This window comes from Camelina sativa, chromosome 15 (assembly GCF_030686135.1).
Source record: "Camelina sativa cultivar CO46 ecotype springtype chromosome 15, ASM3068613v1".
In the NCBI taxonomy this organism is placed as follows: domain Eukaryota; kingdom Viridiplantae; phylum Streptophyta; class Magnoliopsida; order Brassicales; family Brassicaceae; genus Camelina; species Camelina sativa.
The window spans coordinates 31410279-31425870 of record NC_141894.1 but is presented as its reverse complement, the minus strand read 5'-3'; the positions used below and the strand labels follow the sequence as shown (position 1 = coordinate 31425870).

Genomic DNA, 15592 nt, shown 5'->3' with positions numbered 1-15592 from the left:
CGGTGATCTCGCATCTGGTGTTGGAGTGGTGTTGGCAAGGGTGGGGACCGATCAGTCTCAGAATGGGGTCGACTGATCTGTCACATTATTGAACTTGGAGATACCCGCAGTAAACCAACGGGATCGACCGATCTGTAAGGAGGATCGATCGATCCGAAGCTCCTGGAACAAAAAATTTCGCATCTTCTGCGTTTGGAACTTGCTCCTGAAAACACTTAATAGCAGACGTGATTTCACCGTAATAAATCCTAAAAACAAAACCAAAATCCTAAGATAAATAAAAATAAAAGGGTAAGCCAGCACAAACCCCATGGGTTGCCTCCCATAAGCGCTAGTTTAAGGTCTATAGCTTGACCGTGGTTTTAGGTGTCAAGTGATGGGAGGATGAGAACTCATATCAGAACAAGCTCTCCAATTTGTCAGCTTAAGCTCCAGAACCTTTTTCAACATACCATCCACTGCTTCTTGGCCTTTTTCTTTCAACTCCGGAGTAAGGATGGCTTTAACTTTAGAGAAAGGCCGAGATATTCCTTTACACTTCACCTTGTACTCAATGGTATCTCTAACATATATCTGGGGTACCAAGGTTATGTGAAGATTTGGTATTACTCTCTCTAACTTCGGCTTGTCTCTCTTGTTAACCCTCTTAGACCTTTTCTCAGAAAAATGAGTGTCTCCATCCAGGACTTCATTGACCTCATTCTTATCACCACTCTCTCCCATTATCACGACATCCACCTTCTTCTCATGTTCTACAACTAGACAAGAGCCATGTCGTATAGCTTCATTTGCACTGATTGCATTGTAGAAGACCTTATCATCAATGTTAGAGAAAGTTATCCTCTTATTAGGCAAGTCAACAACTGCTCCCACTGTTGCTAAGAAAGGTCTCCCAAGAATCAAAGGCATAACAGAACCCTCGCTCATCCACAACATGAAAATCTGTAGCAACCAAGCAACTCCCAACTCGAACATCTAAATTACTAATGAAGCCTTGTGGAGTCGTGGTGACAGCATTTGCAAACTTTAGAGAGACCTTAGACGCCTTCATATCATCTATCCCCAACATCTCTGCAACAGCCTTAGGCATTACATTCACACTGGATCCAGTGTCACAAAGGGAGTCCTCAAAGTTCACTCCTAGGATGGAGCATGGAACAACAAATTTTCCTCGATCCTCTAACTTTGGTAGTCTTTTCAAAACTGGAGCATGAATGCCCTTCTCTCGAGCCAAAGATGCCTTAACCTCCACCAAATCATTTTCTTCAACCACAACATCATTGTAAACCTTCTTAAACAAAGAGATATGCTTTACTGCCTCTGTAAAGGGAATGTCAGCAATGAACTCACTTATAGCTTCTTTGTACCGACCATACTTCTTTTCATCCAGAGGTTTCTTCTCTTGTCTTCTTGGAAAAGGAATTTGTGGTCTATAGGGCTTTGGTTCCACAAGAATTGATTCCTTGGTATCTGCATCGGGAACAACTGAGCTGGGTTTTCCCATACCTGCAACAGGAACCGACTGGTCTGGACGTGGAGCGGTCGATCTGGGACTTTTTGAAACTGGTTATGCATCATTGACGGGATCAATCGATCTATAAGGGGGATCGGTCGATCCAACTTCTCTGGGGATCAAACTCGAATTAGCAGAATGGATCGGACCGGCTGGTCCAGTCTCAGGATTGATTGATCCCGTTTCTACGGAAGCCAAACATGAGTTGATCACAGCACAACTCAGCCCATCTTCGATCCCACCATGGAGTGTTATAGCATTGCATGACTCTTTGTTCTTAGAGCTAGAAGAAATAGCAGAGACTCTCTTATCAATGGAATCAACACGTGAACTCAACCTCTCAAATTTCCCATTTAAATCATTGTACATGCTATCAATCTTGATATTAATCTCAGCAGAACTTTTCTTATGGCCCTCCAGCAGTGCTTGCATCATCAATTCAAGTTTGTTCTCTTGTGGAGCTGCAGATGGCGCGTGGTATCCTTGGACGTTTGAGCTACTAAATCCAGCACCTTTGTTCTGAAATCCTTGCGAGAAGTTACCTTGTTGATTATGTGGAGGAAACACTTGATCTTGAGGATTCTCGACGTTAGCGCTTCTGTAGGAGAGATGAGGATGATTTTTTATAATTCTGATTAAACCCATGATTCTGATAGTTCCCTTGTCCTCCTACATAGTTCAGCTCCTTTGTCCCCTCAAAACCTGAATTTACTCCAACTTGCTGATACGCACCTGTCTGCCCGTCGCACATATTGACAGTTTGATGATCTCTCTTCAAAAGAAGGTCTACCTTAGCAGTGAGACTCTTAATAACATATGTATTCACGGAGCTAACAACACGCACTGAACGATCATACTCATGGCTATGATTGCTGTTACTCGCTGCAAGATTTTCGATCAAGAGGTTTGCTTCAGCGGCAGTATTAGTAGAAAAATCTCCTCTGCTGGCAGTATCAAGTGCCATCTGGTACTTCTGGTCAATTCCTCCATAGAAGATGTTCATAAGATTCTCTTGTGAAAAGCCATTATGAGGACAATCCCTCATATACTCCTTAAATCTCTCCCACGCTTCACAAAAAGACTTTGTACCACCTTGTGAGAAGGTAGTGATCTTGCTCCTTAACATAGCTGATCGTGACTTAGTGTAGAAGTGGTTCAGAAACTGTGCTCTACACTGCTCCCAAGTGGTAAGTGATCCTCGGTCCAAGAGATTTAGCCATCTCAAAGCCTTATCTCCTAAAGAGAATTGGAACAAAGTCAACATGAGGTAATCATATGGAACTCCATTAGACCTTGTTGTACTAGCCAATCTCTCAAAAGCTTCAATATGGTCCAGAGGGCTCTCTGAGGCTAATCCATTAAACACACGATTCTGAACCAAATTGATGAGACTGTGCTTAATCTCATAATCTTGTCTCGCAGGAGCAAGAGGATGAATCGCAGACTGATTCGCAAATAGCCTGTTGTGAGCATCTTCGTCCCTCAAAGTAGTTCGTCTTGCTGGTGGATTCAGCTCAGCTGCATTATGCTCTTGTGGTGAAGGAGGAGGAGGCGGAATAATGACCTCTTGAGGGTTAGGCTGATGACCATCTGGATTCTGTCCATCCTCCATCTTGTCAGCTTTAGCTTTCGCTTTCCTGTTTTCTCGTTCGAGTAGGGCTAACTCTTCGTTTCACAGATTACGCAAATCTGTAGGCTTGTGGCTTCTTGTTTGCATGCACCTGAAACACAAGAGAAAGAACACAAGAACTAATTAGTAAATAAAAAAATAAATAAACCTTAGACTAAATTCAACTCTAAAATTTCAAAGGCAACATTTGGTCCCCGGCAACGGCGCCAAATTGATCAGAGTTCAATTAAAACCCAAAGCACACTCAACCACGATCAAGTGGTGTCGTTGTTGCACTTTAGGGTCGAATCCACAGAGACCAAGCGATACACTATGAAACTATATAGATCAAATTAAGCTAAGGCAATGAGGAAGATTGTAATTCAAGTAACCGAACAAAACAGAAGTTTGTAAAATCAAGAGAAATAATTGGGCGCAGGGAATCATTTAGGGGATATGATCACGAAATTAGGTGATGGGTTGGGATAGCTTTAGGAACCGTTCTTGAACTCAAATCTCAAATATAAAACTTACCTACACTCGCAGCATTAGTTATCTATGCAAGGAATTGAATAAACCCTAAACCGTCATTTGAATCTAAACAATCCTAGCAAGCAATAAGTTCTAGTTTGATTATGTTCACAAGGTGCCTCAACTTCAACTGTCGTTGGCTAAGGATCACCTTGCTCACCTATGTTCTGTTCAAGCAATTCAACAACACTTTTGATGTCTAGATGAATTTAACCTAAGAACATAAACTAGGTAGCTAATCTAGTTTAAGCAATAAGAACAACAATAGATGAAGAACTCAACAGATCAATCCCAGATCTAACAACCTAAATTAGAGAATCATAAAACCCCATTTGAAACCCGAAACCCAACAGTTAAACTACTCAGACATGGCAATCAAAGAACAGTAAATCAAGGATACAGAAATCATAATCAAATTGCAAAAAGAAATAAAAGGGTTCAGAATTCTTCTCCAGAGGGTTAGAAAGGATCAGAGATCTTCTCCCAAGCTTACAAGTGCTCAAAAGCTTCGTAGAATAAAAGTTCTCTTTCTAGAGGTCGAGCCACATGCTTAAATAATAAAATAAAACCCTAAAAAGTCGGTTTAAAACAAAAAAGGAAAAGTTGCGTCAGGGACGGGATTGGTCGATCTCGAGCGAGGATCAGTCGATCCGGAATGTTTTTCTGCTCTCACTCCATCTGCTTGCTAGCCCGATCAGTCTTCAACCAATTTAGCTCCAGATGCATATTTTCATCCCCAAAACGCTCAGATTCCTTCTAAAGTTACCTAGGACCTGTAAAGACTCACTAAAGACTAAAAAGACTCTAAAAGCACACTTGGACCTAACAAAAGACTCAAAGCAAGTGTAAAAACTATAGTTAAAACCCTATAAAATGCAGACACATCAGCTTGCTAAACAGTACTTTTGATTGATTCAATTCCCGAATTCTTTGTTTTCCCAAGTGCTGCAAGGTCGGTATTTTAGGAACAAACATCTTTTTCGACTTAAAAGCCTCATTCATGTTGTTTGGTTGGAAGAGCATTTTCTCGCCAAAAAACTTAGTAATGCGTGGAGAAAGGTGGCTGGTGGAAAATGGTTTCAATATTTTGGTATGGCGAGCTCCTTGGATTCCTGATCAACATCCTCGACCTGCTAATGGTAGAGGTAGATTTTTGCATCCAGATTAAATGGTTAATCATTTAATTAATCCAACCAGTAGGGAGAGGTATTTACATATTCTTCAGGAGTTTCTAGATCTGGAGGATATTCAGATTATTTGGAGTATGGCTATAAGCAAGCTTATTAAGCCAGAGTGTTTTGTATGGCATTATTCAAAATCTGGGAAATACTCCGTGAGATTGGGGTACGGGTTGGCTAGTGATTTATCATGGTTTTTACGGTTTTCAACCTTGATATAAGTGTGCTTTTCGAATCTTTTGATTTGCCTTTTCTAGGTTGTTTTTGAGTATTTGTAGGATTAGATACCTATTGGCAAGGATGGAGCATAATGGAGCAAAATAGGAGGATTTGGAGCACATTCGAGCATTGAGGTGATAACAGGATTTTCACCCAGGGTATTAATTTCCTATGCAGTTGTAGTACAAAGGGTTCTCCATCCAAATGGTTGTTATGCTAGCAAATAAGATATGATCAGAAGCACGCAAGTCAAGCCAAGCAATAATTGGGGTTTAATCTAACAATCCTAAAATAAGTAAGAGAAAATAAATAAGCAAGAACTACACGATCTAAGCACTCGATGCAAGCATTCGAGTACATGATCAGGTGGAGTGATCGGGTTAAGAAGTCACGGATGAACAGCTCGAAGGTATACACGAAGCTGGTGATAGAGTACCAGTTTGGGTAAGTGAACGAGTTACTAAATAAAGTTAAACGATTGATACATGAAAGCTCCTAAGGATGGGGTAATCGACTCATAAGTTTTCCTGACAAGTATGGATGTCCTACATGCCTCAAGCAAATATCCCCTAGACAATGAATCTCTAAAATCTTGTTAAAACACTCTCGTGATAGAAACAATCAACCTTGATCACTCCCCTATCCAACTCTCGTTGGAGAAACATGACCAAACAGGCAATACAAACCGATTCATTATTGTCAATAAACTCCTTACACATCTAATCTCTTAAGCTAAGTGAAAAAATCTCTAGCATTGATTGATTCAAGCATTTCAACTACATGTCTCGATGGCAAAACACCCTAGATCTAATCCAACCTCTCGGTCTGAAAATAGCATTAAGAACACCAATCTATAAAGGAATTTATATAACATAAACATTCAAACTAAGACATCCTACCCGATCAAAAACACATATTTGTCTATCCCATCCCTAGAAACTTTGTTTCACTACTCAGATCTCATTCCAGAAAACATAAAAACACAGATAAACAAAAACTGCATTGTATTGAAAATAAGATAAAAGTTGAAGAGTACAGAATCGAAAACTAAGAAGAATAGCTAAAAGAAATAAAAATAAATCCTAATAAAGTAGAAAAGGTGTTTTAGTCGCTCAAAATCTCTCTCAGAAGCTCTTGCTCTCTGTGTAGAGTGTATGCGGCGTGCTTCCGCGAGAGGAAGAAGAGGGGTTTTATATATGGAAACCCTTTTAACCTAGCTGCTCCGTCCTGTCCGAGGGTCTGCTCGATGAGGTGCACGAGGATAAGGTCGGGTTGTTCCTCGGGTAGGTCTTCGGGTCATTCTTCCTTCTCTTGGATCCTCCTCGATCGGGTTGAGGTTCGGACTATTCTTCCTGCTCAATAGCTCCTTCGAGTACATGCTCGGATTTGACCTTGTTTCTCCCTATTTTAGGCTCTAAAGCACATGTTTTCATCCAAAATGTGCAAATGCAAGAATGCAACACCCTAAATGGCCTAAATGCGAATTCCTACAGTTAATGGCCTAAAAATGCTAAGGTTAGGGTATATATAATGCAAAATTTGGACAACAAATGATGCTTAAAACATGTAAATTAGAAAGTTATCACACCCCCAAACTTAAATCTTGCTAGTCCTCTATCAAGGAAGTAGGAGGATGAGCTTTAAAAATGAGGACTCATAACCTTTTTGTGCTAAGCGAAGGATTTAAGCTATAGTCCTTAAAGATAGTTTAATGGTGCTAAGATCAATCAACATACTTACGAATATTTTTCTATGCTTATTACCATGCATCGATCTAGTTCGACCTCCAACTAAAAGTAAAGACTTGCAATTCCAAAGAACATCTCTTTCACATTCATTAAAGTGTTTGACGAATTCTTGCAAATGGGAGGTGAATCAAGCTCAATCGGATTCAAGGATAAGGCTTTTTTGGTAGGGTGGTTTCAAACAATGACTTTGGGTGGTTTTCTCTCAAAAGATGGAATGCTAGACAGTTGCAAAAACTATCTAAGATTGAGAACAATTAGGGCATACAAAGCTTAATTCTTGATAATCTACCATTTTCTCATTCATTTTCTTTATGTTAAACACCCTAGAATAAAACTGCCCACAACCTTGATTTTAACTCTTTTTTTTTTTTTACAATCCCTAAGGTCTAAACTTTAAACATCTAGCTCTTTTGTGTTTTTTTTTTCTTTGCTAAACTCCTTATAATATTCCTATTTTTTTTTTCTTTTTCTAGGAGACTATAGCAAGATATTTTTCTCTTTTTTTTTTTTTACTTAGAGACTTAGAGCTAATTAAACCGAACCTTAGGGGCTTGCTTCTTTAATTTCTCTTTTATTCCTCAACTCAACCCCAAATAATCATGCTAACCACCTATCTTTCAAAACCGATTCTATAAGCTAGTCCAAATGATTCTAACTTAGCTAAATCAAGAGCCAGTTCTTTGTCGTTCTAAATACTCTCAAGGTTTCACAACCTATAGCACAATGAAAAGGCCTCACTCAACAATTCACAACAAGGTTTGAAAGAAAGGTTTGGGTTTAAGGATAGGGAAAAACAAATCGGGTTAAACGAAAAGATTGACAAAAATGGAGTGTTAACCTGAGTTTAGAGTTACCATGAGCAAGTATTCAAATTCCATAAGCAAGACAATTTAAGTTCAGGTTAAGTCCAATAATATAGAGATGATGCAATGTTCAAGCAAGTGGAGGAAGCTTTCAAAAGACACAAGGTTTCAAACAAAGATTTTTCATTTTTTTCCAAAGATTGATCTAGCAACAATGAACTGTGATTAAGGGCTATAACTTCAATCCTAAGGTTTGACTTTAAACAAGGTGGTTTTAATCATTGTCCCTTAAGATGCATATGCAACAATCCTATGTGAAGCAGTCTAGACTCAATCCTAATATGTAAATGCAACTACATGAACACTTTTTTTTAATTTTTTAAAATTTTCAAAATTTTTTGGTTTTTTTAATGCAAATAGATGCAGACTCAAATGAATAAAACTAGCATGCAAAAATTTGAAATAAGAAAATAAGAAAATAAAACACAATGTTATATACATTCTCAGACCCTCCCCCAAATTTAAATTATACAGTCCGCTGTGTAAATAAAAGTCTGAAAAAGAAGTCTGAGAATCACACAAAATGAAACAAAACTAAATGCAATGGTATAGACAATGGTTTGGATGAAAGTGGTACCTCATGGGTTGGTCAAGAAGGAGGTTGTGGCAGCCTCCATGCTTGCCAACATGTACCCAAGATCGTCAGCGGCTTCAGCAGGCGTCGGGATTCGCTCATCGAAGAGCTCGGTTATGTGCATTGACGACTTGCTCGGACCATCATCCTAGGGGTTGATCGGGTAAGGCATCGCGTAGTTCATCGGGTAGGGCATCGGATAGTACGACGGGTATGGTGGGAGAGGTCCGGAATGGTCACCCGTGTAGCTGCTCGCAGGGTTCATCGTGTATGGCATCGTGTATGGCATCTGATATGGGGGGGGGGAGAAGGACCTGAGTGTTCACCCGGATGTGTGATCGATGGAGGTATCGGGTACGACATCGTGTACCCCGTAGGGTTAGGCGTCGGATAAGCATCCAAATGGCTTCTCTGTGACATATCGGGTCTGGTGACACCTTCTTCAGCTTGGGGCTCGTAGGAGGATGTCCTATGAGGCTCTGGAGGTGCTAATCCTTGAATTCCTCTTAGTGGTCCGCTCCTCCCCATCCATGTGGGTGCATATGCCGAAGTGGGAGCTGAGGCACAGCTTGCCTTGTCTTGCAACTTCCTGATCTGTCCTCCCATCACCTTCATTGTGCCGGTAAGGTCCTTCACTTTCCTAGCCAGGAACTTGTTCATCCTCTTCAACCATCCGATCCTCTTGTGAGCTTCCCTCACCCCAACAGGTTGCTTTAGAGAGCAAAAATACTCCTCAAAATCATAGTCCTCTGAATTGTCTCCTTGTCCTTGCCCACTCGGCTCTCTCTCTCTTCAGCTTTGGATTCCTTCTCAGGGTTGTACAGCTCCTCCAATGGTGATAGACTCCTGGTAAGGAATCTGCTCCCAAGAACACACTTGCAAGGTCTTGAAGAAGAACGGTCGGAATGATGATGATTAATGGGGCGAAGATGCAGTGAAAAGATCGACGAAGAAGGAGAAGGGGTGAAAATGCAGCGGATCAGAGAAGATGAAGGGAAGGAAATGATGCAGCGGATGAAAAGGAGATTGTAATGAACTTCTAAGAGAGATGAAAATCTCTTAGACTTCAAGCTCGAGTTCAACTTAGATATGACACACTAAGAAGAAAACAAGTTGAGAAGATATTACACACTTCTCAGATCAAACAAGTAGAAAGAAGTTTTTGATTAAAATGTTTGATGGTTTGCAAATAAAAGATACAAGGAGTTTAAATAGAAGAAGAGGGTCGAAGGAGAAGAGAAACAAAATCCCTAGACAGCCTTACAAGAGCTTTAACTAGTTCAAGTTCATGCAAGATGTCTAGGAAATGACAAAACATTAAATGCATTATTTTTGAAATAAGAAAGAGATAGAAAATGGGCCAAGGCTTTTGTAATGAACTTTGGACCACGACTTGGACTGGGAAAGGGGATCTAAAGATGTTACTTAGGCCTCGTTAAAAACCTTGTCAAGAAAACCCAATGGGACAAAACTTGACCAAGGGAAAAAGAGCACCAAACCAACACTTTACCCTTTACCGAGCACCTTTAGCGGTGAGCAACGTCCAAATGGTTTGAACCGCATCTTCCTGCTTCTTGTCCATCTCCTTGATTAGTCCATTTACAGCTTGGCTGAACCTCTTGGACCGTGACCTTGTTATAAGACCCGCCGGAACGATCAATGCCTCCTCCAATGCTTCCGCTGGTACAAGTTGTTCCTCCGGGGCTTCCTCTGGTTCAAGCTGCTCCTCTAATGCCTTCTCTGGTTTGAACTGCTCCTCACATCCATGTTCATTGGTCAAGCTTTCCATGGTCTCATCATCCTCCCCCACTTGAAAAGGATTTGACCTCAAATCCGAATTATCTGCACAATAAAGAAGAAGATCAGAAACGTTGAAACTGCCACTAACTTTGTACTTACCTTGGAGGTCGAGTTGGTAGGCATTGTTATTAATTCGTTTGAGCACTGTGAATGGTCCATCAATCCTTGGCATTAGTTTGGATGCTCGCTCCTCCGAGAAACGCTCCTTCCGAAGATGAACCCACACTTGATCACCCTCATTGAAGATGACTTTTCTACGCCCTTTGTTCGCATATTTCTCATACAGCTTCGTCCGGGCGTCCAGATTCTCCTTAGCCTTTTTGTGAACCTGTTTGACTAAATCGGCATTTTTCTTGCCATCAAGACTTGATCTCACACTCAAAGGTAAAGGCACGTGGGATTAAACCTTAGCCTTAGCTTGTTTACAAGTCGCACACCGTTCACATAGGCGTTCGACATCTTTTTTCATATGCGGCCAGTGGAAGTGTTCTTGCATCACCTTATAAGTCTTAGCAAATCCAAAGTGACCCATTAAACCACCACCATGAGCTTCCCTTAGAAACAATTCTCTCAAAGAAGAGTGAGGCACAAAAAGTCTATTTTCAAAGAAAAGATAACCCTCATGGCGATAATATTTCCCAAAGGCAAACTTCTCACAAGATTGAAATATTTTGCTAAAATCAGAATCATCAGCATACAAGTCTTTTATCTGCTCAAAACCTAGCAATCTTGCATCCAAAGAAGTAAGCAAAACATACATGCGACATAATGCGTCGGCAACGACATTATCCTTACCTTTTTGTACTTGATCACATATGGGAATGTTTCAATAAATTCGACCCACCGCGCATGACGTTTATTGAGCTTTTGTTGACCCTTTAGGTGCTTAAGAGACTCGTGGTCAGTATGAATGACAAACTCCTTTGGCCATAGATAGTGTTGCCACGTTTGTAGTGCTCGGACCAAAGCGTAAAGCTCTTTGTCGTAGGTCGGATAATTGAGTGTAGCTCCTCCTAGCTTCTCACTGAAGAATGCTATAGGCTTATGATCCTGCATCAAAACAGCTCCAATACCTATGCCTGAGGCATCACACTCAATCTCAAAAGTTTTCATAAAATTTGGAAGAATTAAAACAGGAGAATTAGTAAGCTTCTCTTTCAAGGCCTGGAAGGCATTTTCTTGTGCACCTTCCCATTTGAATCCAACGTCCTTTTTAATCATTTCCGTAAGCAGGGCGGCAATGGTGCTGAAGTCCTTGACAAACCGTTGGTAGAATCCTGCTAAGCCGTGAAAGCTCCTCACCTCGCTCACATTTGTAGGACTTGGCCAATCTTTGATTGCCTTGACTTTTTCCTCATAAACCTTGATTCCATCTGCACTTACAACAAAGCCTAGGAAAACAAGATTATCTGTGCAAAAGGTGCACTTCTTCAAAGTCGCGTAAAGCTTTTCCTTGCGAAGCAAATCCAAAACAAGTCTAAGATGCATGACATGATCTTCTAAGTTCTTGCTATAAACCAAAATTTCATCAAAATAGAGCACAACAAATACACCAATATGCTTCCTAAGGACATGATTCATCAACCTCATGAAAGTGCTAGGCGCATTAGTTAAACCAAATGGCATGACTAACCATTCCTATAACCCTTGTTTGGTTTTAAAAGCCGTTTTCCATTCATCGCCTTCTTTCATGCGAATTTGATGATATCCACTTTTAAGATCAATTTTTGAAAAGATGCTAGAACCATGCAATTCATCAAGCATATCATCTAATCTAGGGATAGGAAGATGATACTTAACCGTTATGTTGTTGATGGCTCGACAGTCCATGCACATTTGCCAACTCCCATCTTTCTTAGGTACTAGCAATACTGGAACGGCACATGGACTCATGCTTTCTCGAATATGTCCTTTGTCCATCAGCTCGTTCACTTGTTTTTCAAGCTCTTTGGTCTTGGTTGGGTTGGTGCGATAAGCTGGTCGGTTTGGTAGGGCGGCTCCTAGCACAAATTCAATTTGATGCTCGATGCCTCGGATAGGCGGTAAACCAATGGGATTGTCCTCCGGAAACACGTCCTTATACTCTTGCAAAACCAAATCAACTTTACTCGGTAGCACCGGTTCGGGGTTAGTAGAACAAGCTAGAGTTTCTTTGTAAACAAAGAGTAAACTATTGTGACTTACCTTTCTCTTACCCTTTATGTCGATTGGTTCGGTTTGTTTGGCGGTTCGCTGTCTCATGCTCAGCTGCTCTAGGTAGACCTCATGCGGCGTCATTGGAATGAGAGTCATCTTTTGGCCATTATGTTCGAAGGTGTGTCGGTTGGTGAAGCCATCGTGATGAACTTGTCGGTCTGATTGCCACGGTCGTCCAAGAAGAATGTGGCTGGCGTCCATCGGTAATATGTCACAAATGATTTCGTCTGGATACTTACCAATTGAAAGCGGCACCTTGACTTGCTCCTTGACAGACATCTCTCCTTTCTCATTGAGCCATTGTAGTTCATATGGTTTTGGATGCTTAAGCACTTCTAGACCAAGTTTCTCCACCATAGTCCTGCTTGCAACATTAGTACAACTACCACCATCAATAATTAAACTACATACCTTATTTTTGACTAAGCATCACGTGTGGAACAAGTTTTCCCTTTGTGCTTGCTCTTCAGACTTGGTTAGAACACTCAACGATATCCTCGCAACAAGCAGCTCTCCTTTAGTAGGGGCTTCCAAACCCTCTTCCAATGAGTCGTTATCCGAACGCTCATTTGCAGACTCAACTTCGCCATTCTCTTTAAGGACCATGATTCTTTTGTTGACACACTCGCTTGCGTAATACCCAAGTCCTTGACATTTAAAGCAACGAATATCCCTTGTCCTTGTGATCACCTCCTTAACCTTACCTTTCGGGTCTGACTCAATTGGTTTCAGCTTGACGAATGGCTTGTAGTCCTTTTGGTAGCCGGGCTTGTCCTCCTTTTGATAACTTGACTTTCCTAAGCTGTAGCTGGTCTTAGCGGTGTTGTAGCTGGATCGAGAGTTCTTTCTTTTAATTTGTTGTTCGAACATGACTGCCTTGTGAAGCATCTCCTCGATTTCCACATAGTGTTGAGTTTCTAGACGGTCTTAGATTTTGCGGTTAAGACCTCCCATGAATCGCGACATCATAGCTTCTCCATCCTCGTGAATATCGGCTCTGAGCATCAGGGTTTCCATTTCCTTGAAGTACTCTTCAACTGACTTGCTTCCTTGAACCAAATTCCTCAAACATTGATGAAGATCACGGTGATAGTAACTCGGCAAAAATCTCCTATGCATGACGGCTTTCAGCTGGTTCCATGTCTTGATCGGTACATCTCCGGTACATCTGCGGCTGGTAACAAGCTGATCCCACCAACTTAAAGCATAGTCATAGAATTCGATAGCAGCAACTTTAACCTTGTTGACCTCGGTAACCTCTTGACAAATGAAGACTAACTCAATTTTCTGCTCCCACTCCAAGTAGGTATCCGGATTGCTGGTTCCATGAAAGGCAGGAATCTTGAACTTTAGGCCTCCCAACGGATCTCTTGGAACTGGACGGTCTTGTCGACGCCTTCGCTGACCACTGTGTGAAGAACCGTGACTGTAGTACTGCCTGGTCTCGTCGTCTTGTCTTGGTTCCTCCTGGTTCTGCTGTTGATGCTGATTTGGTTCCGGGTTGGTTTGATTCAAGTGTAGAGCACCAAGTCTTGCATCAAGCATGGTCGCCATAGCTGCGGTGACGGATTTAAGGATCTTCTTTTGCAAGCTAGATGTAGATGACTCTTCTTCGTCCGACGTCACCATGGTACCTGAAAAGACAAAAACAAAAATCCACCAGTAAATAGTTCTAAAAACACGTAAATGAAAACGGATCTGGGAAAATTATGAAAACGAATCCAAAAACTCTCAAAGCAATTTTCAAAAATATTAGACTCGTTCCTGGTTCTAAAACACATTTCATAATTTTTGAACGAGTAAAAAATTTTATAAAACTCTCGCAAGATGAAATGACAGATCTGAAAATTAAGAAAAATGGGGATTGGAATTCAAAACCTGTTTGCAGAGCGGTTGCTCTGATACCACATGATAGACTCCCGGTAAGAAATCAGCTCCCAAGAACATACTCGCAAGTTCTTGAAGAAGAACGGTTGGAATGATGATGATTAATGGGGCGAAGATGCAGTGAAAAGATCGATGAAGAAGGAGAAGGGGTGAAAATACAGCGGATCGGAGAAGATGAAGGGAATGAAATGATGCAGTGGATGAAAAGGGGATTGTAATGAACTTCTAAGAGAGATGAAAATCTCTTAGACTTCAGGCTCGATTTCAACTTAGATATGACATACTAAGAAGAAAACAAGTTGAGAAGATATTACACACTTCTCAGATCAAACAAGTAGAAAGAAGTTTTTGATTAAAATGTTTGATGGTTTGCAAATGAAAGATACAAGGAGTTTAAATAGAAGAAGGGGGTCGAAGGAGAAGAGAAAAAAAAAAACCCTAGACAGCCTTGCAAGAGCTTTAACTAGTTCAAGTTCATGCAAGATGTCTAGGAAATGACAAAACATTAAATGCATTGTTTTTGAAATGAGAAAGAGATAGAAAATGGGCCAAGGATTTTGTAATGAACTTTGGACCACGACTTGGGCTGGGAAAGGGGATCTAAGGATGTTACTTAGGCCTCGTTAAAAAGCTTGTCAAGAAAACCCAATGGGACAAAACTTGACCAAGGGAAAAAGAGCACCAAAGCAACATTTTACCCTTTACCGAGCACCTTGAGCTGTGAGCAACGTCCAAATGGTTTGAACCGCATCTTCCTGCTTCTTGTCCATCTCCTTGATTAGTCCATTTACAGCTTGGTTGAACCTCTTGGACCGTGACCTTGTTATAGGACCCGCCGGAACGATCAATGCCTCCTCCAATGCTTCTGCTGGTACAAGCTGTTCCTCCGGGGCTTCCTCTGGTTCAAGCTGCTCCTCTAATGCCTTATCTGGTTCGAACTGCTCCTCACGTCCATGTTCATTGGTCGAGCTTTCCATGGTCTCATCAAATGGTGGAGTGAAGTTTATGTTCTCCCCTAGCCGGATTTTTGTGCACACGACTTTGGGCAGGATCATTTGGGTGGCTCCGCCTGCTGGATGAACTAACTTGAAAAACAACATATCATTTGGCTTCTCATAAGCCAAGTATCTCGCCAGTGTCAGGTAGTCGATGTCAAGCCATCTCGGCTCATGTACCACTCCCTTTAAAGGCGCATCACAAGCTACCAAAATCGGTGTGACCAAACCTCCTATGGTGATATCTCCAGCTCCCTCTCGCCTCTCGGTTTTCATTACCCAAGATTTCAGATACAAGAACTGATCGAGCAACACAAAGATCATGCTAGTGTCCGCAGCATCCCCTACCAGCGGTCTACCATCCCTAGCATTATCCAAGATTCCACACAAGGCTATGTCTAGCAATTGGAGCTCATGATCATTCACATTCCCAGTCTCCTTCCTAGTGAATAAGATGCAAGCTAGAGACTTGTGAAAGT

The 15592-nt window shown here is 41.3% G+C and overlaps 1 non-coding gene across 1 annotated transcript; it reads left to right on the top strand.

Annotated features, from left to right (window-relative positions):
* Positions 1–2532: 2532 nt before the first annotated feature.
* Positions 2533–2639, top strand: LOC147927393 (small nucleolar RNA R71). Its single transcript, XR_015583198.1, has one exon. It is a non-coding gene; the product is annotated as a small nucleolar RNA R71 (small nucleolar RNA).
* Positions 2640–15592: the final 12953 nt, after the last annotated feature.